The following is a 24,314-nucleotide window of genomic DNA, read 5'->3' as shown; positions in this document are numbered from 1 at the left end:
TTAAAGAAAAATACATCATATATGAGTGAGACAGGTGATGGCCAGGCCATAAATGATGGGTGTTTAAACACCCATCATTTATTATCAGACCTTTAAATAATGGATATTTAAAACACCTGTCATTTAAAGGTAAAAAACCTTTTGATTTCTTAATTTAAAAAAAAAGAAATTAACCTTTAAATAATGGGTGTTTATAACACCTGTCATTTAAAGGTCTGACAATAAATGATGGATGTTTAAATATGATCATTATTATTGCCCAACGTTTCATTTTCTAGAAGGAAAAAAAATTTGAATTTTAAATGACGGGTGTTTAAAACACGATCATTAAAACACTCGCCATTAAAGTCATAACAGTATATGATAGGTGTTTAAAACACCCATCATATATTTGGGAATAAATGGTAGGCATTAAAATACCCGTCATTTATTCCCTTTTTTAATCAATTTTGCAGGTTCATTTTTCATTCCCGCCCATATATATTTTCATGTATCCTCTCTTCTCCATTTGCACACAAAATCAATAAAAATCTCTCAATCTTCCTCCACTATTGCCATCGATCATCTTCTTCGACGTGAAAGCACCACCACCTACACCGTCGGTTACTGTCTTATGTTCTTCCTCTTTGTATTTCAATCCTCTCTTCTCCAAGTCTGATTCCTATGGTTTTTCTTCATTTTCTTCCAATATCCTTGGATTTCTAGATTATGGGATTGATTTATTTAATGTTATAGATTGTTATATTTGTTAATTTTTCTTGTTTAAATTTCTGCTCATTTGTTGCCCATTCTGGTATTGTGGGGTGTCGAAAATTATTAGTGTTTGATATGTTATTAACTTAAGAATGGTAGTGGATGATGTAGTTTGCCAGCAAAGGTATACTTTTAGCGATGACTACGTTTGTCACCGTCAAAAGCTATTCACAACTAGACTTTTAGTGGCGATCATTTGATGGTGAAAAGTCGCCGCTTAAAACCTTTATCGGTGACTTTTGAACTTTCATTGCCAAAAGTAATTATTTTGTAGTGTTCGCAAGCAAGGACTAATATGAAATAGATTATTGTTAAAATAGAAACATGGACCTATATTTTTTTTAATGAGACTTGTTATTAATTCTTGTTTGTAAATAAGTTTCTCGCCAAGTCCTTGAATATAATTCTCCAAATTTCTTACCTACTTTCTACCCACATTTTCATTTGTTTTGTCATTTAATCTTTATGAAATGACTATTTTATACACCTTTTGATCATTTGGTTTTTTTAATATAAGAGGGAAAAAGATCGCTTTGGTTCTTGCAATTTTTTAAAATTTTTGTATAAAAAGTGAAAATATAAAAAATTTTGCACCAAAATTATAATTTTCAAAAATATTGTCAAAAGGTTCCAAAGTTTAAGAGCGTGTTTGGTTTCTATTTTTAAAAACAGTTTTTTGTTTTTTTAAAAAAACTCGATTGAAGGAGTTTTTGAATCTAGTTTTTTCCAAACTATTCTCATTTTTTGTTTCAAAAATAGAAATATCTTAAAGTTATTTTCATTTCATTTTTTTATTTTTAAAATACATTATATTTAATTATTAAAACTACAGTTACCTTAAACAATAATTATTATAAATCACCACCATTAACCACTGGTGACCATCACTATCAATCAATTTTTTAATTTTAAAATTGTTTTTAAATTAATGCAACCAAACAAATTTTCCTTTTCTTTTATTTTGAAAAATAATTTTAAAATCTATATTGCAAAACAATTTTTAAAAATAAAAAATGAAAATAAAAACCAAACAGGCTCTAAGATTAAGGCATTTTAGTTCTGTTTTCCTAAGATGAATTTATTTTTAGTTCATTCTTCATAATTAAGGAATAATTCACACATCACAACAACATAGTACACATGAACTAGCTATAATTAGTTTAATTAAATTCTAGGTTGTATTTCACTTAAGTCTTTGAAGTGTCTTAGGTTGTGAACTAACTAATAGGAACTCCTAGGCACTTTTATAAGTTATTGTCTTCCACCTCATTAATATTAATTCTTGTCACATTAAATAATTCCTAAATTGTGAGATTGAATAACTATCACTGGAATCAATTGCGCACAATGTATTTTAATAGTGCTACTATTTGTTTAGGTCATGGAAGAGCTTAAATATATGCTGCACGAAATCCATGAACTGAAGCCAAAGAAGAATGATCCTAAGGTTAAATTTACATGCTCAAATCTGATCCCAAGCAAGGGGCACAAGAGACAATATAATTCCCAATTTTCATTTTCCCTTTCAAATTATTTCATTCGTATTCTTCCCTTAAGAATACTCGGTAATTTTGCACCTTCACCTTTTTTTTTTAATTGAATACTGACCTCAAATTGATTTATATTTTGTGGATATTCCATGATGTATAAGATTGGCTAATTCACCTTTATTTCTCCCCTCCAAGACATTTTCGACTTTTTTTTTTTTGCCAACCATTTTCAAAAAAATTAAGGAAATAAGTTAAAATCAATATAAAAAAGTAAATTGGTTAAAATTATTTAAATGTTAACACCAAAAATGTACCTTCAATCCTATAACTTTATATCAGGTTTCACTTTAGTCTTTTAATTTTATGAAGTATTTTCTTAGTCTTTGGATGGTATATTCTTTTTTTTCATATTTATTATTCATTTTTTTTTTCACGAGAGCATTATATACAAAAACGTCATTAAATTTGTGGTATGGTTTTTGTTGAAAGGAAAACAACACATGGATGTAGATAAGTTGGAATTAATTTCTTTTAATGTACCTTGATTATGAAAGGAAAAATGTAATAAAGCAATAAAATCAAAATTGAAAGAGTACTATTGGGCTTTTGCCCCTTCTTCCTTAAAAAGGAAAAAAAAAACAAGAAGAAAGAGTGGAACTTTTGCATAACTTTAGGTTCCTCCATCCACGTATCCTAATAACTCCTTCAATGTCAGCCAAATCTCCCAAGCCCAATTAATATTTGCCTCACATTTCCAGTCCATATATATTGCCTTAGCCCATTCTTTTTCCATTAGCATCACACTATAACAACTGTATTTTCAACTGAATTTAAAATATAAAATGCAAGTCTGTATTAATTCTATAAGGCTTCTTCTATTTTCATCCCATTGAGCCCTTCTTCCTCCTCGTCGAGCCCTTTTCTCTCATTTTAGGTTGAGATGCCTTGGTGTTAATTGTTTACATTTATTTTTATTTTTATACTATTTATTTAATACTTTATATGTTGGGAAAGAGTAGATAACCTCCAAAAACCTCATCAATCATGGCTTTCAATCTCATAAACTAAATTCCTTTTCTCCCTTATAAATATAGTTCACATATTCCCTTCCATATTTCGATCATTTTATTTTTACTTCTAATTTTTTAACCTATTCCATTCCATTTCTTCCATCTTAACTTTTGAGTAGACCTCAATGTCACACTCTATTTCACACAAAACAACTTATACATATCTGAGACTCATTGTCAAAACAAAAATAGAATTTTTGTTTTGACCGACCACAAATCAAAATAATACAATGATAATGAAAATGTCACCCCTCATCAACATGATAACAGAAGAAATTATAAAACACATAATATTTTATTTCTCATTCTTTGCATCAACTTTTTTTAGGGGACATCATTCAATTATACAACATAAGTATTTTTCTTATGAGTCAGGCCATGGTGACATGATATTACTTGAGGTATAACTAAACCCAACCATGCAATTTTAAAAATTAAATCCAATAATCCGATATCTAAATTAAAAGGAGCATGATCTAGAAAATGAGCTAGTTGGGATGGGGTCAAGCAACCCAATCCAAAGAGAACATCTCCGTAGCAGGTTTTTGGTTCTTTAGAATTCACTAAAATCAGCATTTGCTACGTGAATACTCAAAATTCACACTGCTATCAACCATAGTTAAATTTACTACATGCGCAACTTTGTTAGACCACATAAGTGCATGTATTGAATTTGTTAATTAAATGTACATGTGTATTGACAAATAACAAACCCTTGGTAAAATTTAATAACATGGCCATATTATTTATATGGCAATTTTGACTTGTGAGTAGACCTCAAAAGTTTGCAGACTTTTAATTGACTATATCTAGCTATCAATGTTTATTTATTGGTATATTGCATACTTGTGAGTTGTGACTAAATCTCAAAGGCCTATGAGCTGACGACTTTAACAGAGCTAAAAACACTATCAAAAACAGTAAAAAGAAACAATTAATGCAACGTGACACAGTTGGAAATTTCAAGAATCCTTTGCCCGAAAACAAAATTTCAAGGATCCCAAAGTAATATTTCATACTCTTTTCCTTGTTATATACAAATTACTTCTAATTACATTACTGGAAGTAGGAAGAGGCAGTTAAATTATGATTGTTGTTCAAAATAAAAGAAATTTTCTAATTTAGTCTTGTTAAATATTTTATTCTCAAAAATATTCTCTCTCTCATATATAACATTATATTTTAATCTACTAAGAAAATTGTGAAAAAGTAAAATAGGAAAAAAACCTAATTAATGATGAATGACTTTTTTTATATACACAAAGTGATAAATAATATCATTTCCGTGGTAATTATTATGAATGTAAAACTGTAAAAGTAATGCAGTAACAATATGTTGGATTGGGTAAATAAACAAGATGCAAAACAATATTTAATTTTTCTCAGCTAAAGACTCTCATTCTTTAGCTAGATTTTTCTTCTCAAATGCATAGGATACAATTAATGCGTGTTTCACGGAAATGTCCCATAATAAAATATATATCCCAAAAGTATTTAGTCTTTAATTGACTTCTTTTAGGGGCCAACAATTAATCTTTCAAAGTAATTGTGTCCTTGCTACATGTTTTTCCTATGAGTTAGACCATGTTCCCATTTGTAGAAAAGTACAGTAATACTAAGACTATAAGTTCATTATTACAGGCTTATTAGAAATTTGTAAATTTTATTAATAAATTTAGAATTTCAATAATTTCCAAGTTTAAATACTTCACATGGATTAACAAAAATAGTCAAAAGTTATTTGTATTAACTTAACAATTATGCTTATATAAGCATACCAAAAGATCAGAGTCTTTAATTAGTCATACAGTTTGTTATCTATATTTTAATCACTGTTCATTATCATCTATGTTAGTGCCGGTATTTGTAACAAACAAACAGTAATTACCAAAATATGCAAAGCATTTAACTACTTCACATGGATTAATAAACATAGTTAAAAGTGATTTGTCTCACTACAATGGTAAATAGTTGTAACTACTTTTCAAGATCACCTTTCAATTAAATCAATGTATATTGATCTCTCTCTACAAAACAATTTATCAAGGGCATTTATAGAAAAGAAGAATTTAATATTATTAATTTTTTATTACTAATTTTTTGTTGGTGTTAAAAATAGCCTGTTTCATGGAAATGTCCCTTAAAAAACACACATATCCCTAAAGTCATCAAACTTTAATTGATTATATCTATCGACTTTTTATTTGTAGATATATGGTACCCATGACTTATGAGTAGACCTTTCCACTCCCTTTTGCACGAAATAGCTTGTAAATATCTCAAACTCATTGTAGATAAATCACAGTTTCCATTTTCACCAACCACAAATCAAAATGCAATGATAATTTAAATGTGGGCACTACTCATGAATATGATAACAGAAGAAATCATACAACATGCAATTTTCTTTCTCATTCTTTGTATCAACTTCTTTTAGGGGGCAACATTCAATCATTCACATTGATTTGTGTCCACATCATGACTTAGGCCGACCTAAACCCAACAATACAATTTTAAAAATCAAGTCCAATAATCAAGACTTCATAGCTTATGGTTCACTAATTTTTATATCGGTTATTTTATATTTTATGTTCAGGAAGAAGTATATAATCTCAAAAATTTCATTCAGGTTTTGCTTTAATCTAAAAAATGATCTTTTCTCGCATACTTTTAAGGATTTCAAAATGGAATTAATTATTATTACCAACGTTAAACTTAACCCACAAGTAAATGAAGCTACGTTTTTCTTGTATCATTCATAAGAAGTTGTTTCTTGTCAAAAGGATTATGACTACCATGAAGCATGCCAGGAGTTAATTAAATATATCTATGTGCACTAACAAGTATTTTAGAGATGTATGCTGCGCAATATCGTGTTATTGTGACCAATATTCAGCTTTGAACCAAAATCAGTTCATATTATAAACACGTTATCTTTAATTATTTTTAATAATTATAATTTATAAATCAAATTTACAAATTGAGTTTAAATTTTGTTAGGATGTTATCCTTCAATATAATCTTCCAAAATATTTTTAAATTGCATATAATTACCACTTCAAGTCTCTGACGTAAAAAGTGGATTATTACATTGAATGTTGTGATTTTTAAAAAATACATACTATTTTTTAACATGTAATATATGAAATCTTTCAAAGAATAATTAAAAGCCACACTATTTACATGTATTTTTTAAGTCAACTGTGCAATTTTTCTTTGGGTAAATTAAGATGATACTACCAAAATAAAATATATTTGAAGGAGATATATAAAAGTTGTTTCGTGTGAAATGGGGTGTGATTTTAAGGTCTACTTACAAATCAAATACTCCATGAGAAATGGGTGGTTGATATGTACATCCAATCAATTAAAGTATGAAGACTTGTATACTTTTTGATATCCCACCATTACTTTTATTTTAGGGTACTCTCCATGGCCTACCAGCTAGACTATAACCATAAACGAAATAAAGCAATGGAAATGCAAAACTAAATATTTAGTTTTATGATTTAATGCATTTGAATTTATTGAAATCATCATTTAATAGAAACTTAAGGAGTAAAGCAAAAAATGACATTTTAGTATAAATTGAAAAAATAGCGATGCACATCCTCATCACCTTGTGCGTCGCATTAAAAAAAAAATTCTATGTTGTTCAATTTCTTCAGCCATCACTTTGAGTTTGAAGATTACATTATCACTGTCTTATATAATTTTTGGTCAAGCCTACAGGGCCTTAAAGAACCCCAGAAAAGTATTTAATTTAGTAATGAGAAGAAGTTTTTTTTTTTCCTTTTATGAAAGTATAATTTCATCTCTTGAACCCATTTGTCACCTGATTGTAGGAGCAGGGACATAGTATTTGTGGCATCTTTAATATAAGAAGACTCACACTTAAGGAGAAGAAAGTTAGGTTGTGTAAGTTTGAGTGGACTTGAGCCGATATAAAAATCTCACATCGAATAAAATTAAGGCTTGATAACTAATGTATAATGAAGTAAAAGTATCCACAAACTATTTATTGAAACTTTTAATTAAGATGTAGTATCTCTCTACTATTCTTGCTGATTTATTCTCTTGTATTGGTTTTGAGTAGTTACTCCTCATTCCTAACAAGTGATATCAGAACTCAATAACCATATGTCACCCAAGACTTGGAAAAGCCCATATTGCACACACATTTGAAGTCTAAAATGGGACTAGCTCTGACTATAGCAAGGATTTGTATACATTACACTATTTGAAATCCAAAAATTGGGCTAGCCTGGATTACAAGAAGCATAGACTTGGTGTTTGTTCCTTGAATCCTGCCACAAGTATGTTTTCAATGATCCCCAACAATATTATAGAACTGAACCTTCGTAACTTATTTTCCTTATAGTAAATATTAAAATAACAAATTGATTATATATACACGTAGTAAATGTGTTATATAATATTAATATTATGAAACTCTTCCAAGAGAACCTGTTCTTTAAATATTTAGTATTATATAACACATTCACTACATAATTAGCCACAAGATTTTAAAATTATACTTAGTATTTATTTAAGTAACCATGTGAAATGATGAGAACGAGGGAGAACACACAACAAATATTTCTTTCATCAGTTTATATTTCATGGCGGTTTGATTTGTTGTAAATTATAACCAAGAATTTTATAGATAGTAGAATTTATATATCCATCATGAAGAAATGAATAACTGTCTTACCCAAAAATAAAAAAATAAAAAAGGAAATACAAAATTGAAATGACAATGTATCTATGCAGGCTTCTTTTCGATAACGTTTTTATGGGGTTACTCTCTATAGCTTGCCAGACTTGACCATAAATGAAAATATGGTCCCAAAAGTGAAATTGTACAACACAATGAAGTTAAGGGAAAAAACTTCTTCTTACTGAACTTTTGGGGTTATTTAATGGCCTATCATACTTGACAACAAAAAAGTTAATGCAGCTAAAATAAATGTGTGGTTCTTAATCAATGAGATAGCGGAAAAAATTATACGACACACAATCTCCTTTATTCTTTTCATCTTTTCTACGCAACATTTTCACACCATCAATTCAAATAATGTAATGTGGAATTTATGGTCACCTACCGAATTTCTATTTCGTAGAGAGATTTTAAGTGAGTGTTACTTTAAATTTAAAATTAAGATTATTATACAATTTTGTGCTTTTAGACTCAACAAGTATGCTCGTCTTTCCTTTAATTTCAGTTTTCAGAAGAAAATATCAATTACGGCATTGCTTCCTTAATGTGATGTTTATTGTAACATATGGTGCTTCATTTTTAAATTGTACATGTGCACGTGCTTTAATATATATCATTCTTATTTCTCCATTTCATTATCAATAAAACAATTAATTTTTTTAAATCTTCTAAAAAACTGATTTCATACTTCTCTAATTTTTATATTGATGATTTCATATGTTATAGTTAGGAAATTAAAATGAAGATAATCTAAAAAATTTCATACAAGTTTTTCTTTAATCTGAAAATGATCCTTGCTCATATAATTTTCAAATAGTTAGCAAGTAGTTTTTTTTAATTTAATAACCCAAAACTATGTTATTGTGTTTTTATTTATCTTTTGGTTGTTTTTTGGTTGTTTTATACTATAGCTTAATTAGTTGGACAGTTTGTTTGGTGCACTTGATGATTTTGGTAATTTGTAATAGAAAATGAATAGTATTTGGAGTATGAGATTGCGTTTGTTTAATTTAGCATGTATGAGACTGATATAAACAAATATTACGGGACATGTTTGGACAAGTATGGCAATATATCGATAAAGATTGTTGAAGTTATTTTTTAAATGTGTTATTTAAAATTTTTATTTTGATTGAGACTGGTCCAACATTGGTTATGACTTCAAAGTCCTCATTTATTTATGACTTTTTGGTCTTCTCAGTAGCGTTCTTCTGGGGATAGACACTCTCTGTAGCCTATCAGATTTGACCGCAAATGAAATAACATAGTGAAGGCTCTTCTCTTTCATTTCGCAGCTTCTTTTACGGGACAACTTTTAATTTGTGTTCTCATTAAAAGTCTTCCGCATGGGCCAGCCCATGTTCCCATGATGAGTAAAATTAAGGAAAATATAATGCAACTTTTGACGTTGGCTGCATGTGATATTTTTATTTGAGTAATTAGCTAATGAAAGAACACTTATAAGCAATTTAAAAATAATATACATCAAGAGATATCTTTGTGTTGAACGGAGTACTGTGACTTTGAGGTCTACTCACAAGTCAAGCACTCTATGCACCTACAAAAGGATGATTGATATAATACACCCAATCAAATTATGAAGGCTTTCAAAAAGTCTAGCATGCCATGTACCCACACTTTCGAGGAAATTTTATCAAACCATGGAAGTAAATGTACCTTTTTTAAAAAGAAAAAAGAATTTAATAATAAAAATTAGTCATATGGACTTATTGTTGGCCATCAATTTTCTAAGATTTTCATATTAATTAATTAATTTAAAATTTTTTAGATTAACTTTTTTTCTCTTTAACGATAATTGTTTTTGTTTGATAGCCATTGTTTAAAATTTCATAATGTTTATATTTTTAGACTTTTAGGTCATTATATTGGAGGTGATAAAGTTGATGTAATTAAACTTGTAAATCATTTAGTGGTTTCATTAAATGATGATAATAAAGGTTAATGAGTAAAAATGGGTATTGAACAAAGTCTGTGAACAAATCTCCCTCAGATCATACAGTACTCATTATTTTATTATTTGTTGCATATACTTGCGCCTTTTTGTTTGGAGGAGGAAAAGACACACTTTATTTAACCTTGCCTGTGTTATTTGTAAATAACCTTTCCATACAATTTATGTAATTTATTGTATATTCATTAAAATAAAAAATCTACAAATACAAGACAAGTAGAGAATTAAATTAATTTAAAACAAACACGAATCAATAAAATAAAAGTTCTACAAACTATGAGATTTCTATTGGAAACGGTATTCAGATTTGTATTGGGCTGCAAATTTTTTCGTCCCACTCTCCTTGTATTTTGTTTTGATTATTTTGATTGATTGATTAATATGGAACCCATTCAATGCGCATTCTTTTTTATTTAAAACAAAATTATTTGAGTTCCATTAAAAAAAAAAAACACTCATTCCCAATGAAATAGCGCTGCGAATTACATATTCAGCAATTGAAGACTCTTGATAGCTGTAATATCCATGTGGTACAAATTAAATGAGAGAAGGTTAAAACAATATCTTCTAATATATATATAACAGATATTATTTACCTAACACGCTAATTATAATTAATATTTTAGTTGAATTTCTTAATCTTATCTTGAGAGATGTTATTTTAATTTTCCATTTGTCGTTGTGTTTGCATGCCATGACTTGCTTTGGAATTGGAGAAGTATAAAATGATGTGTGCTTTCCTAGATTCACAACTTGCAATTTTGACAAGTCTGATATGCTCAACAAGAAAAAATCTCCTTCCTTTGTTTTCCTGATCTTCTCACTCCATTGCTTCATATCCTCCTTAGCCTGGATTGATACAAACATCACTACTGATAAATCTGCACTTCTTAGCCTTAAATCTTTAATCACTTCAGATCCATATGATTCTTATCTACTTGGTCTCTCTCTTCTTCTCCATGCAATTGGGTTGGTGTCACCTGCAATACTCACCATGGAAGGGTTTGTTCCTTGAACCTTGGTGGCATGGATCTTAAAGGTACCATATCTCCACAATTGGGGAATATCTCTTTTCTTGTTGAACTTGATCTTAGTAGCAACAGTTTTTATGGTGAAATACCAAGAGAGTTAGTTCGATTGCATAGATTGAAACTATTGAACTTGAGCTACAATGACTTTCATGGACAAGTTCCAACATGGATAGGAGATTTATCCATATTGAAGTACTTAAATATTGGAAATAATAGTTTTGATGGATTTATTCCACTATCTCTATTCAATCTATCAAGGTTAGAGGTATTTGATTGGAGTTGTAATTTAATTGAAGGAACAATTCTGTTGAGGTAGGAAGACTCAAGCGTTTGAAGATTTTATGACTTGCAGTTAACAAGCTTTCAGGAATCATTCCCCAAGCAATTTCCATCTTCACTTGAATTGCTAAGTTTGTCTTATAACACTTTGTCAGGTATGTTTTGGATTATTTTTTATACCTATATTTATTTGTGCTCTAAACTAGTCTATTTGGTTAGCATGATATATTCCCTTTAGGATCATGTGGCAGGACCTAAGTTTGTCTCGACTATTTCAGTTGGATATTTTTATGCATTTTTTTAATTATTTAGAGGGAAGTATTCCAAAATCAATGAGCAAATGCGCATTTTTGAAAAAAAAAAACATATTTGAGCGCCAACTCATTTACAGGTATTTACACTTGTGTATGTGTGTGTACTTTTTCCCAAAGTAATTATGAATAAAATGTCAGTTAGCTGTGGATTAGAATATTAGATTAATTATTTAATCCCAAAGCAATTATGGATAAAATTATAAAGAATTATATTTGGGTTCTATTGGATATATGTCCGTATCCCGTATATGTACATGGTTGGGTTGTTCAAGTAAACTATGTTTGTTTTTCTTCCTAATCTCTTGGATAGAAATAAATTTGAAATGAAATCATTTTGTTTACACGCATATTTTGACGACACACACTCAAATAATGGTGAAATATTTGTGGAAACTTTTCTGAATGTGAAAAGTAATTATACATCTTTAAAAGAATTATATTTTGAAGGATTTTATCACTTACAACTGACAATAAGCTTTTAGGAATGTTTAATGTTGATGATTTGTAATATTGACATCATTTTTTCACTATAATAATATAATTTGATGGGGATAATAGAAATAGGATCACTGAGATTTTGATGCTTCTGTATTGTCTTTTATTTTTCATTTTCCCTGCATTTTCTTTTCATATGCAACTTTTCTTTGTTTTTTTTTTTACTAATAACTTTAATTGTATTCATGATATGTCTATATACATGGATGAGTTTTAAATTTTTGTTTCTAATATACATGCGTTTACCAATATACTAAAACAAGCTTTTCTTGTTTTTGTTTTTAATTTTGCTAGCACATTTCATATGCATGTACGTTGTCACCTGTATAGCTTTAAAAATATTTAATTTTTAACAAACAAGAAAATCACATATACATACGAAAATAAAATAAAATGGTGAGAGTTTATCTATGCATATTGCTTGATGTGACTTCATGAGAAAAAATAAAAATTTTAATAAATATAATACCAGTTATACCATAACAAGATTGACACTTTACTATTTATCATTACTTCTAATCTCATCTTATAAAAAAAATTCCTTCTAAACTTATATCAATATTAATTATTGTATAAAAAGCTTAAAATTTTTAAAAGTAAATCTTCTAATTAGAGTACTTCAATAAAAGCCCACATATCCCAAGCCCAATCATCACATCTTCCTGTCCATTAGTATTTGCCATACATTTCAAGTCCATATATCATTGAACATTTATTTCATTTTCTCCTAACAATTGTATATATTATTTTATTATTACAACTTATAGTAGAGGAATTAAATAGAAAAAATATATAAATAAATTTACAAAATAAATTTAAAATTATAATATAGGAATTGAATCGAAATTTTAAAACTAACAAGAAATCTAGTTCAACCGTATCTTGTGCACTCAAACAACTCTTCTTTTCCTCAAAACAAATTCACTTTTAATAATTTTGAAAACCTACATACTCTGAAATTAAGAATAACAAAATAAAATGGTACACGAACTTACATACTCCATCTAACTTGGTTTTGAATAACAACCTATCCAGTAACAATAAAGAAAACAAACACAAAACTCTGAAATTAATAATAGAGCATATAAACAGTATATTCATAATACTCAACAAACAAATAAAATTCATCATTATAATTTATTTGGGTTTATAAAGGAACTGTGCTAAATTTTTAATTCCAAAATTATGCTTGGTGAAATTAAATAATACTTTTCAAATTAAATTTTTTCTTATAATAATTATTTAATTTGAAATTAAAAATTTGAGACATAAGAAATAGAACAAATACTGAAAAATAAGTCAAATAAATAAATGATGATGAGGAGAGAGAAAAATAAAAAGTTAAAATGAATAGGAGAGAAAGTAGCAAAAATAGTCCTTTTCGAGGTTAGGGGTGATTTCAATAAGAAATTCCAACTTATCTTCACTTGAGTTATTTAAGTTGTCTCGTAAAAATTTGGATTATTTTTAACATATATAATCATCTTTGTTCTGAACTTGTGGATTTGGTTTGCTGGATATAATCCTTCAAGGTTCATGTAGAGGAATATGAGTTTGTCTCAATTATATTGTTTTCTTCTGTTTTTTTTTTTTTTGATATGTTTATGCACTTTCTTCTTTTTACTTTGCAACATTTTTATTTTTTTTAGAAAATTTGTCATCCAATTTTCTGCTGTAATTATTAATCCAAACGGATCTGAAGGCTTATTTATCTTTGAATTTGATTACAATATTGTTTATATGTATTGTTATAGAGGAATCTAGGTTTGTCTCAATTTCTTTTTTTTTTATTTATGTACATTTCTTTTTATGCTTTACCAGCATTTTTCGTATCTCTTTTAAAAGAAAAAAAAATTGGCATCCAATTCTTGATAAATTAAGTTAATAAAGTCACACCATGGGAAAAATAATACTGTTATAATGATAGTGAAAACAAATCTAAAATCAATGATTAAAAATAAATGTTTATTATTCTTTCTTTAAAACTTTTTGAATGGAATTTTTTTCATTTAAAAAAAATTGAGTAACCCTTACAAGGTTAAAATTTGGAATATTTTAATTTTGAATTAGATAATCTAAATTATATTTTAATTTTAATTTGTAAAATAATTGTAGTTGTGTGCTCAATCATTTGGAATATATTTGTGATTTTTTTCCATACTATATATGTTTTTCTTTTATAAAAATATAAAATTGTCACTTACATGCTCTTTTTCTCCCTCCTAATATTTCAAGGAGACATTCCCCATGACATTGGCAATCTTTCACAACTAAAGGTATTGTATCTTGGAGTGAATCAACTTGGTGGTTCTATACCATCTTCATTATTTAATAATTCAATGTTACAACGCGTTGAACTTTCAGCGAATCAATTATCAGGGAGTCTCCCAACAAATGTGTGTCTTGGACTTCCAAATCTTGAAATATTTTTTGTAGATGAAAATGATTTGTCTGGTGTAATACCTTCCATTTGGCATCAATGCAAAGAATTAGCGAAGTTACAATTAAGTTATAACATGTTCAACCCAGGAATCATTCCAAGTGACATTGGAAATTTGACCAACCTCCAAGCATTATCTCTTTCCAACATCAACTTGCAAGGTAAGAGTTTTAATCATAAGATTGTCTTAAATTCTATTCCACATTTTGATAAGACATTAGTGAATATTGATAGTTCTGCTATATTACTTTTAAAGGCATGGAATATGATGCTTTATATGTCAATTAGCTCTGGATTAGATTAACTAATCCCAAAGTGAATATGAATAAAGTAACATATATGATATATAGAATTGTAAAAGTGAGGTGAAAGTGAAGAAAGAATTTTTAATTGGGATGGAAACATTCCAAAATCTATAAGCTAAGTGTGCAAATTCATTCACAGATATACTCATATCCACATGGGTTTGTAACATCTCAAATAGAAATAAATTTGAGATAATATATCCTTTAGTTTTTCATCATTTGTTGTCCATGTTTTATCATGAGATTTATATGTGTGTGTTCACAACGCGCACTTATTATGGTGAAATAAAATTTTAATTCAATTATATTTGTAGAAAACATCAAGTAATTGCACATCTTTGAAAGATTTGTAATATCTATATTTATTTCCACTATAATGATATTATTTGATAATATAAAAATAATATAATGGATAGTTTGGATTCTAATTCTTCCCTCTTGCCTTTTATTTTTCATTTTTTCCCTACATTTTCTTTTCAAAGCAAGTTTTCTTTTCTTTTTCTTTTTTTACAAATATAGAAAACAACTTGAAAGGTATTATGATAGGGACGCGGAAGCAGAATCGTGCTAGTTTAGGGACAGAACCCTGAAAACAACAAAAACACAAGAACAAAAAGAAAGGGATGAAATTTATGACGGAAATAAAGAAAGGTATGAAGTAAACAATAGGATAATGATCAAGGAGAAGATCCTCTAGAGCACCTGCCTCTAGGAACCTCAACCTTCAAAGACACCACAAGAGTTGATCACGCTCTTGATCACGTCGGTTTCTCACACAGGATACCACCACAAAGCACTAAGGCTCACAAGAGTTATAAACTCTAAAATGAATAATTTCATTCAACTTCTGTGTTGTTTACAATAGGGAGCAGGCCTAATTTATATAGGCTCATAGAAAAATATTTCCTAAAATTAAAACCCTAATTTCCTAATACTAAAAGGAGAAATAATGATAAAATATTCAGCCACATAATTTAGGAGATGTGATCCTAAAATTATGGGATTACAAAATTTAGAAATTAATATTATAATTAATTCTAACCTTTGACTAGACTCAAAATAGAAAATCAAATCAAAGGACCATTAAAATAGGAAATAATTTAGGAGACAATAAAGGGATGATAAAGGATTTGAAATCACGCCACCCTTGACTTCTTTACTAGGGTTTCATGCCTCCTTGCATGCAAGAGGCTCAACTTGTAGTCTTCCTTGCATTGGGCTAAGGTCTGCATCTCTTGGGCTTGACTCTTCATGAGTTTGGATCTTAAATACATTATACACGTATAGATGCTCTCCTTTGGACTTGAGGGGAGTGCCCCAATGCTCTCCAAGCTCTTGAACTTCTTGCACAAGACTGAACAAGGCTTGCTTCATGGCTTTGGTTCGGGCTCTTGTCATTGGACCTCCAATATGTTGCAATGGGTCTTTAGGTACGTTGGAATGAAAGTATTGGGCTCCTTCTATGTCACCATGCTCATGATTACCATCCTCAGGCTTCATTGCCATTAATGCTATGTCACCCGTGCCATGGGGTCCATCATATTAACTTTAATTATATCCATGATATATCTATATACCTGAATGTGTTTTGAATTTTTGGCTCTAATATATAAGTTTCTAGCAATATATACTTGAAACAGGTTTTCTATATTTCTATTCTTATTTTTCTATGACGTTTTATATTGCCAAATTCACTTTAACATATACTTTGTCTCTTGTGTTGCTAGAAAATGGTGATAGTAGTGTTTAATATATTAATTCTTGATGTAATGAGAATCAATATAAATTTAATAACTATAATGACAATTATATCATAACAAGATTGACACTTTACTATTTTTTTTTTTATAAGCTGACACTTCGCTATTTTTATCATTACTTCCAATCTTATATCAATAATTATTGTATAAAAACTTAAATTTTTTATTAGCCAATCTTCAATGAAATTTGTTTTTTTTTTTTTTGGGTTGGATTCTTTGGAATTTGTTTAAAGCAAATGTTCTAAACATAGCATTTCAATGTAAGTCCACATATCTCAAGCCCAATTATCACATCTTTGGCACATTAGTTTTTCCCTCACATATAGATAAGTTCATAGTTTTGTTTTTTTTCATTTATTTCATAAGTTTCCAAGAATTGTATATTATAAGTGTTTCATTAAGTTTTTTTATTTTTTAAAACTTATAACAGAGGAGTTGAAAAATTTATAATAGATAAAGATATATAAACAAACAAAATGGTAAACAAACCTACATATACCACAACCTATCCTATAACAATAAAGAAAACAAACACAAAACTCTGAAATTAATAACAAAGTACATAAATGATATATTCTCAATACTCAAAAAATAAATAAAATACATCATTTTAATTCATTTGAATTTATAGAGGAAGGGCCCTAAATGTTTAATTCCAAAATTATACTTTGTGAAATTAAATAATACATTTCAAATTAAAAAGAAGTTAAATAGGACAAATACTGAAAATGAAGTTAAATAAATAAAAAATGACGAGTAGAGAGAAAAATATAAAGTTTAAATGAATAGGAGAGAAAAGAAAAAAAAAGATATATCATTTTATATAACATCAATAAATTTAAATTAAATTATTCTAACTTCATATATTCTATGATATGAAACAAAATCAATTATAATTATTTCATTAAAACTTTTTTATCTTTAAAACATAAAATAGATGAATTAAAAATTTAAAAATAGAGAAAGATGTATAAATAACTATAGAAAATCAATTACATATTATATTATAGGAATTGAATCAAAATTTTAAATATAACTAAAAAAAGGTAGTTCAATCATTTATTGGGATAAAAAATTACAACTAATTCCCCCTCCCAAAAAAAAACCAAGTAAGACAGTAATCATTGAAATTGAAATTAAAATTAAGAAAAAAAAATAGTACACCAACTAGCTATATCACAACCTATCCTATAACAGTAAAGAAAACAAACATAAAACTTTATGAAATTAAATAAAAAAATACATTTTATTAGCGAGATATTCTCAATAATAGGAAAATAAATAAAATGTATCATTTAATTCATTTGGGTTTAGAATGGAACTGTGCTACATGTTTAATTTGAAAAATATGCTTTGTGAAATTAAATAGTATTTTTCAAGTTAAATTTTTTCATTTGCTAATTAATTGATAAATACCTAATTTGAAATTAAAAATTTTGGACATAAGAGATAGGAGAAATAGTGAAAAAGAAGTTAACTAAATAAAGAATGATGAAGAGAGAGAAAAATATAACATTAACATGATTAGGGCAGAAAGTAACCAAAATATATATATATATATATATCATCTTATAAGTTAAGTTGTGGGCAACAAATTTTCATTAAAGATTTCACCAATAATTTTCAACATATCTTCACTCAAGGTATTGAAATTGTCTTATAACAATTTGTCAATAGAGATATTTCAGAAAGTAATTTAGATTCTTTAAATATCTATAATTGTCTTTGTTCTAAGCTAATTTATTTAGTTTGCTAGATATAATCCTTCAAGGATGATGTAGAGGAATCTAGGTCCACTCTATAGTGGAAGACTCTTGTGGCAAAGTAATTTTGATAATACATCCAGTTCTCAAATAAAAAAGATATTTTTTTTTATTCTCTCTACTACATTCGCATCATATTTGTTTTGAACTCTTGGAATATTGCAAGCAAATTGATATGATTTCATAAAGCTTTTCGTATTTCATTCTACTATTATATCTTATTTTTATTCTTTTTATGAAACCTATACCTATTCAGTGTTAGAGAATTGTGAGAGCTTCTAACTACATACTCACTTTAATGTAAAATATAAGTGAAATTCTATCATCTTTCTTCAAAAGTTCTTCAATAGAAATTGATAGCAACAAACAATTAATGGCTAATACACCCTCCCTGATAGGGGATGCGGAAGTAAAATCGTGCTAGTTTAGGGACAGAACCCTGAACACAATAAAAACACGATAACAAAAAGAAAGGGACAAAATTTATGATGAAAATAAAGAAAGATATGAAATAAACAATGGGATAATGATCAAGGAAAAGATCTTCTATAGCACCTGCCTCTACGAACCTCAACCTTCGAAGACATCACAAGAGTTGATCATGCTCTTGATCATGTTTATTTCTCACACGGGATGCCACCACAAAGCACTAAGGCTCACATGAGTTATAAACTCTAAAATGAATAATTTCATTCAACTTCTGTTTTTCTTTACAAGAGGGAGCATGCTTAATTTATATAGGCTTATAGAGAAGACTATTTTCTAAAATTAAAACTCTAATTTCCTAATACTAAAAGGAGAAATAATATAAAATAATGAGAAAATATTTAGCCACATAATTTAGGAGATGTGATCCTAAAATTATGGAATTACAAAATTTAAAAATTAATAATATAATTAATTATAATCTTTGACTAGACTCAAAATAGAAAATCAAATCAAAGGATCATTAAAATAGAAAATAATTTAGGAGACAATTAAGGGATCATAAAGGATTTAAAATCATGTCACCCTTAACTTTTTCACTAGGGTTTCATGCCTCCTTGCTTGCAAGAGGCTCAACTTGTAGTCTTCCTTGCATTGGGCTAAGGTGTGCATCTCTTGGGCTTGGCTCTTCATGGATTTGGATCTTAAACACATTATACATGTATAGATGCTCTCCTTTGGGCTTGAGATGAGTGCCCCAATGCTTTACAAGCTCTTAAACTTCTTGTACAAGACTAAACAAGGCTTGCTTTATGGCTTTAGTTTAGACTCTTATCATTAGACCTCCAATATGTTGTAATGGGTCTTTAGGTACATTGAATTGGAAGTATTGGGCTCCTTGCTCCTTGTCTTGGGCTCCTTCCATATCACCATGCTCATGATTACTATGCTCAAGCTTCATTGCCATTAATGCCATGTCATTCATGCCATGAGGTCTGTCACTCCCTTAATTTGATGCTTTTGAGGAAATTTTGTGTACAGGTGTGTAGTTGTGCGATTGCATATTTCTATGACACACTCATGTTATGGTAGGGGCACAATTCTCCTTTTCATCATTTCGTTCATTTTGTATGTTCATATAATTTTTTCTTTTACAGCATACACTCCTGCAATGGTGGGGGCACAATTTTTTAAAGGACAAAAAATCTTGAAATAGAGAAGCTAAATATTGAATCAATTTGTGAAAAACATTCAATGCAACTAAGTAACTAGATATCTTTAAAAGATTATATATTTGAAAAGATTTTATAGCATATGTGTGATAAGCTTCTAAGAATGATTAATTTTGGTTATTTGTTTTCTCTATAACAATCTAATCTCAATATCTTATAGACATTATAGAAAAGATTGACTCATGGGCTTTGATGCTTCTCTCTTTCCTTTTATTTCTCATTTTCGGTCCCCTGTATTTTCATTTTAAAAGGGAGTTTTCTTTCCATTTTAATATACAAATATAGACAATTGATCTAAATTTCTCAATGAATCACATTAAAAGACACACTCGCATCCCATACATGAAAACTAATTTATTCTGTGGTTATTGATCCTGCCACTTAGGGGTCATCGCTTTTAAAAAGTAATTGGTCATTAGTGTTATTTCTCACTGTGAGCAAGATGTCAATGATGTTCTAAAAAATATAAATTTATTTGATATTCTCCTAAAAAATATGTGTTTTGGGATTACAAAATTTGAATTATTTAATGTGCAAAAAAATGATTTGTCGGGTAAATTTATGGCTTCAATAGAGCATATATTCCAAGTGATAATTGGAATGTTTACTTTTTTTTTTATCAAATGAAATGTTTTAAGTTTAATTGTATCCATGATATGTTCATACACATTCATGAATATTGAAATATTTTTTTAATATACATTCACTATTAATAGAATTTTTAATTTTTCGATCAAACTATTTAGATGTTGCCCAACACTTTTCATTTGGGTGTGTAGTTTTTATGAATTATTTAATTCCTTACAAATACGAAAAACAAAGACACACATATGGTAATATTTTTCATGACAAACATTATTATTTGATTTAGCCTCATATCCAACGTAATGGACAGTACAAATTATACATTAAAGTATTGACATTTTATTATTTATTTTTACTTATGACAATCAATATATTATAATCAACAAGAAAGAAATCTTATGTGTGTTTTTCTTTTTTTGGCGATGGTTGCAAACTCTATTGATAGAAATAATCTAATTGGGAAAGGCGTAGTGAAAATATTTATGTATGTGTGTGTGTTTATTATATTCATCATTGTTAGATTATTTTTTTGACTCCTAGAAAAGGCCATCATTTAATATAATCTCATATAACTTTCTTGTTTCATTTTGTCATTATCTTGCTTTTATTTTCTCCAAGATCAATTTAGTGCTAAATGGTTGATTAGAGTCTTGTAACTATTCTATCTTTAATGTAATTTTAGTTGTTCACTTTTAAATTGAAATAGGTGAAATTTCATTGTCTCTCTTCAACGTTTCTTCTCTAAGAATTGTGGGTTTAGCAATAAACAATTTGAATGGTAATCTTCCAATACTAACCAGCAATGAAACGTTGCTAGAAATATTACATCTACAGGTCAACTCCTTCACAGGTATTCTCAATCTGCTCATCCGTTACATTTATTCCTTAAAAACCTTTTCATTTATTATTATGTTTATTATTCTATATTGTTAGCAAATTTTTTATGAAACCACTTTAAGAGTAAAAATTATAGTATACTTATACGTTTTAATGCAATTCATTTTTCTTAACAACTAGCTTCGAATTTTTATGTCAAGAAAAGTTGTAGCACACATGGCTCTTACAAAAATCCATTTAATTTTTACATGAGGGAGTTGCCAAAAAGGTTATTGTATATTTTTCTATTAATGTTAATCCTCGAATTAACAAATTTCCATGTATTATTTATATCACTGTGTCAGAATTTGGGGAATTGCCAGTCTTATGCGCACTAACAACAAACAAACATTTTGCTCTTTGTTTAGGTAGAATTCCTTCATTTATTTGGAACATGTCTTCATTGAAAAAGGTTAGCCTTAGTGGGAATCATTTAAATGGTAATTTGCTTGAAGAATTGTGCCATCAACTCCCTTTACGTGAAGCCTTTGATGTTGACCAATTAGAGGGAAGCATTCCAAAATCAATAAGTAATTGCACATCTTTAAAGGAATTGTATTTGGGTGGTAACTCATTTACAAGTATGTATAGTGTACTTATATTTATGTTTCCATTTTTTTTAATCTCTTTTTTGAATGGAGTGAATCTAAAATAGGATTTTGTTTTTCATCATTTTATTCATAATTTCTTGTTGTTCATTCATATTGAAATGGAGTAAATCTAAAATTCCATTACTTTTGTTCTAAAATTTTATGGGTCTCTTAATAATTTTAATTTTATATTTTTTCTCCCCTTATTGAAGAAGACATTCTTTATCTGTTTAAATTATCCATTTTAATTTTTTCAATACTTTTATCTTGCAAATTCATTAAATCTTCTGTGGCTGAAACGAGTATTACTTAAAATTATTTTTATTATATTTAACATAATTTTTAGACTTATTCTTGAACATACTAGATTAAAAATTAATCTAGTATTAAAAATTAATCTATGGTTTTAGTTATGGCGGGAGTTGGAGGGGCTTTGAAGGAATAAGGATATTTTCGTAAATCAACATTAAAAATTAATTACAATTAAAGTCTTTCAGATTTTGGAGTCATTTAGACATTTCATGTGGTTTTTTTTAATAAAAAAATTAGAATCCATGAATGGGATTTCAATATGATTTTTTTAAAAAAAAAAAATCTCTAAGTTCTAACCGTACATAATGGGTTCACGTGTTTTATGCGACTACAACTTTTTAAGATTTTATCTTTCTCTTAATAAGTTTAATTTTACATTTTCTTCCTCGCTCCTTATACAAGATTATATTCTTTATCTATTTCACTATTTTTTCCAATTTTTTATCTTGCAAATTCATTAATTTCAAACTGAGCAAGAGAAAATACAATTTTTCTTCTACTTCTCTTTCTTCTAATCACAGCATGCCCATATATTATGCGCGTGCAGATTTTGTCGCTTTCCTATCAACTTCAACGCTATGTTTTCTCTCCCTTTATTAAACAATGCATCATTTCCCGGTTTAATTTAATTTTTGATTTTTTTTATTTTACAAATTTATTATTCCCTATTAAAAAGTTATTGAACAATTACAACATAAAAAATTTTATTTCTATAATAAATCTTTTATAACCATGGCATCTCCAGGGTAATTTGTGATTTCCCTAATTTTTTTTATTTTAAAAATTTTAGAAACAAAAAAAATTATTTTTTAATTATCTTATCCTATCAATGTAAAAGACATGATTTCCATCGACTTTCTCGTGTCCAGGTTTTGTACCTAGAGGCATTGGTGAACTTGAGAACCTTAATCTCTTAGACTTGAGCCAAAATCATTTGAAAGGAGCAATTCCTTCCAATATATTCAACATTTCAACGTTGACACGTTTGAACCTTCGTGGTAATTTCCTCTCTGGCACTCTCCCATCATATTCAGGAATTGGCATTCCCAACTTGAGGGAATTATTACTGAAAGAGAATGAACTTATTGGACAAATTCCAAGTAACATATCAAATGCTTCTAAGCTCATTAAGTTGGATTTGTCATTGAATAAATTTAGTGGAGCTATACCCAATGTACTTGGACATTTAACAAACTTGATGGAATTAGATTTGCATGGGAATGATTTGAGTAGGTTAATTCCTGATAGAGTTAACAAATTACATGGTCTTCAACGTTTAAGCCTCGGTAGCAATAGATTGTATGGGTCCATCATAAATGAACTTTGCCAACTCAAAAGTCTAAGTGAGTTGTATCTTGCCAACAACATGTTTTATGGAGTGGTTCCAGGGTGCCTTGGGAAAACTTCTCTACGGAAGTTGGATTTGAGCTCTAACAAATTGATTTCTCATATACCCTCTTCTCTTTGGAGTTTCAAAGATATCTTGGTCTTAGACATATCCTCCAATGCATTGAGTGGAATAATTTCACCAGAGGTATCAAACTTTAGAACAATTATGCTATTGAACTTGTCAAGAAATCAAATTTCAGGAAGCATCCCTACAACCATGGGTTGCCTGCAAACTTTGCAAACCCTATCATTGGCCCAAACAAATTACAAGGGAGTATTCTTGAATCGCTTGGTGGCATGATAAGTATGAAATCTTTGGATCTTTCCTATAATTATTTGTCTAGTGTGATTCCAAAATCCTTAGAGTTATTAATCCATCTTCAACACATTAATGTTTCTTATAATTTATTGCATGGAGAAATTCTAAGTGGGGGGCCTTTTCAAAATTTCACTACTGAATCTTTTATAATGAATAGTGATCTTTGTGGGAAGTCACAATTACAAGTTCACCC

General features: G+C 28.5%; 1 pseudogene; it reads left to right on the top strand.

Moving 5' to 3' along the window:
• The first annotated feature begins 10,780 nt into the window (after positions 1-10,780).
• Positions 10,781-24,103, top strand: LOC129286456 (LRR receptor-like serine/threonine-protein kinase FLS2; annotated as a pseudogene).
• The last annotated feature ends 211 nt before the right edge of the window (positions 24,104-24,314 follow it).

This window comes from Prosopis cineraria, unplaced genomic scaffold (genome assembly GCF_029017545.1).
Source record: "Prosopis cineraria cultivar Desert tree isolate PC_DT_omini unplaced genomic scaffold, ASM2901754v1 PC11, whole genome shotgun sequence".
Taxonomy (NCBI): Eukaryota; Viridiplantae; Streptophyta; class Magnoliopsida; order Fabales; family Fabaceae; genus Prosopis; species Prosopis cineraria.
This window is presented reverse-complemented; position numbering and strand designations above follow the sequence as displayed.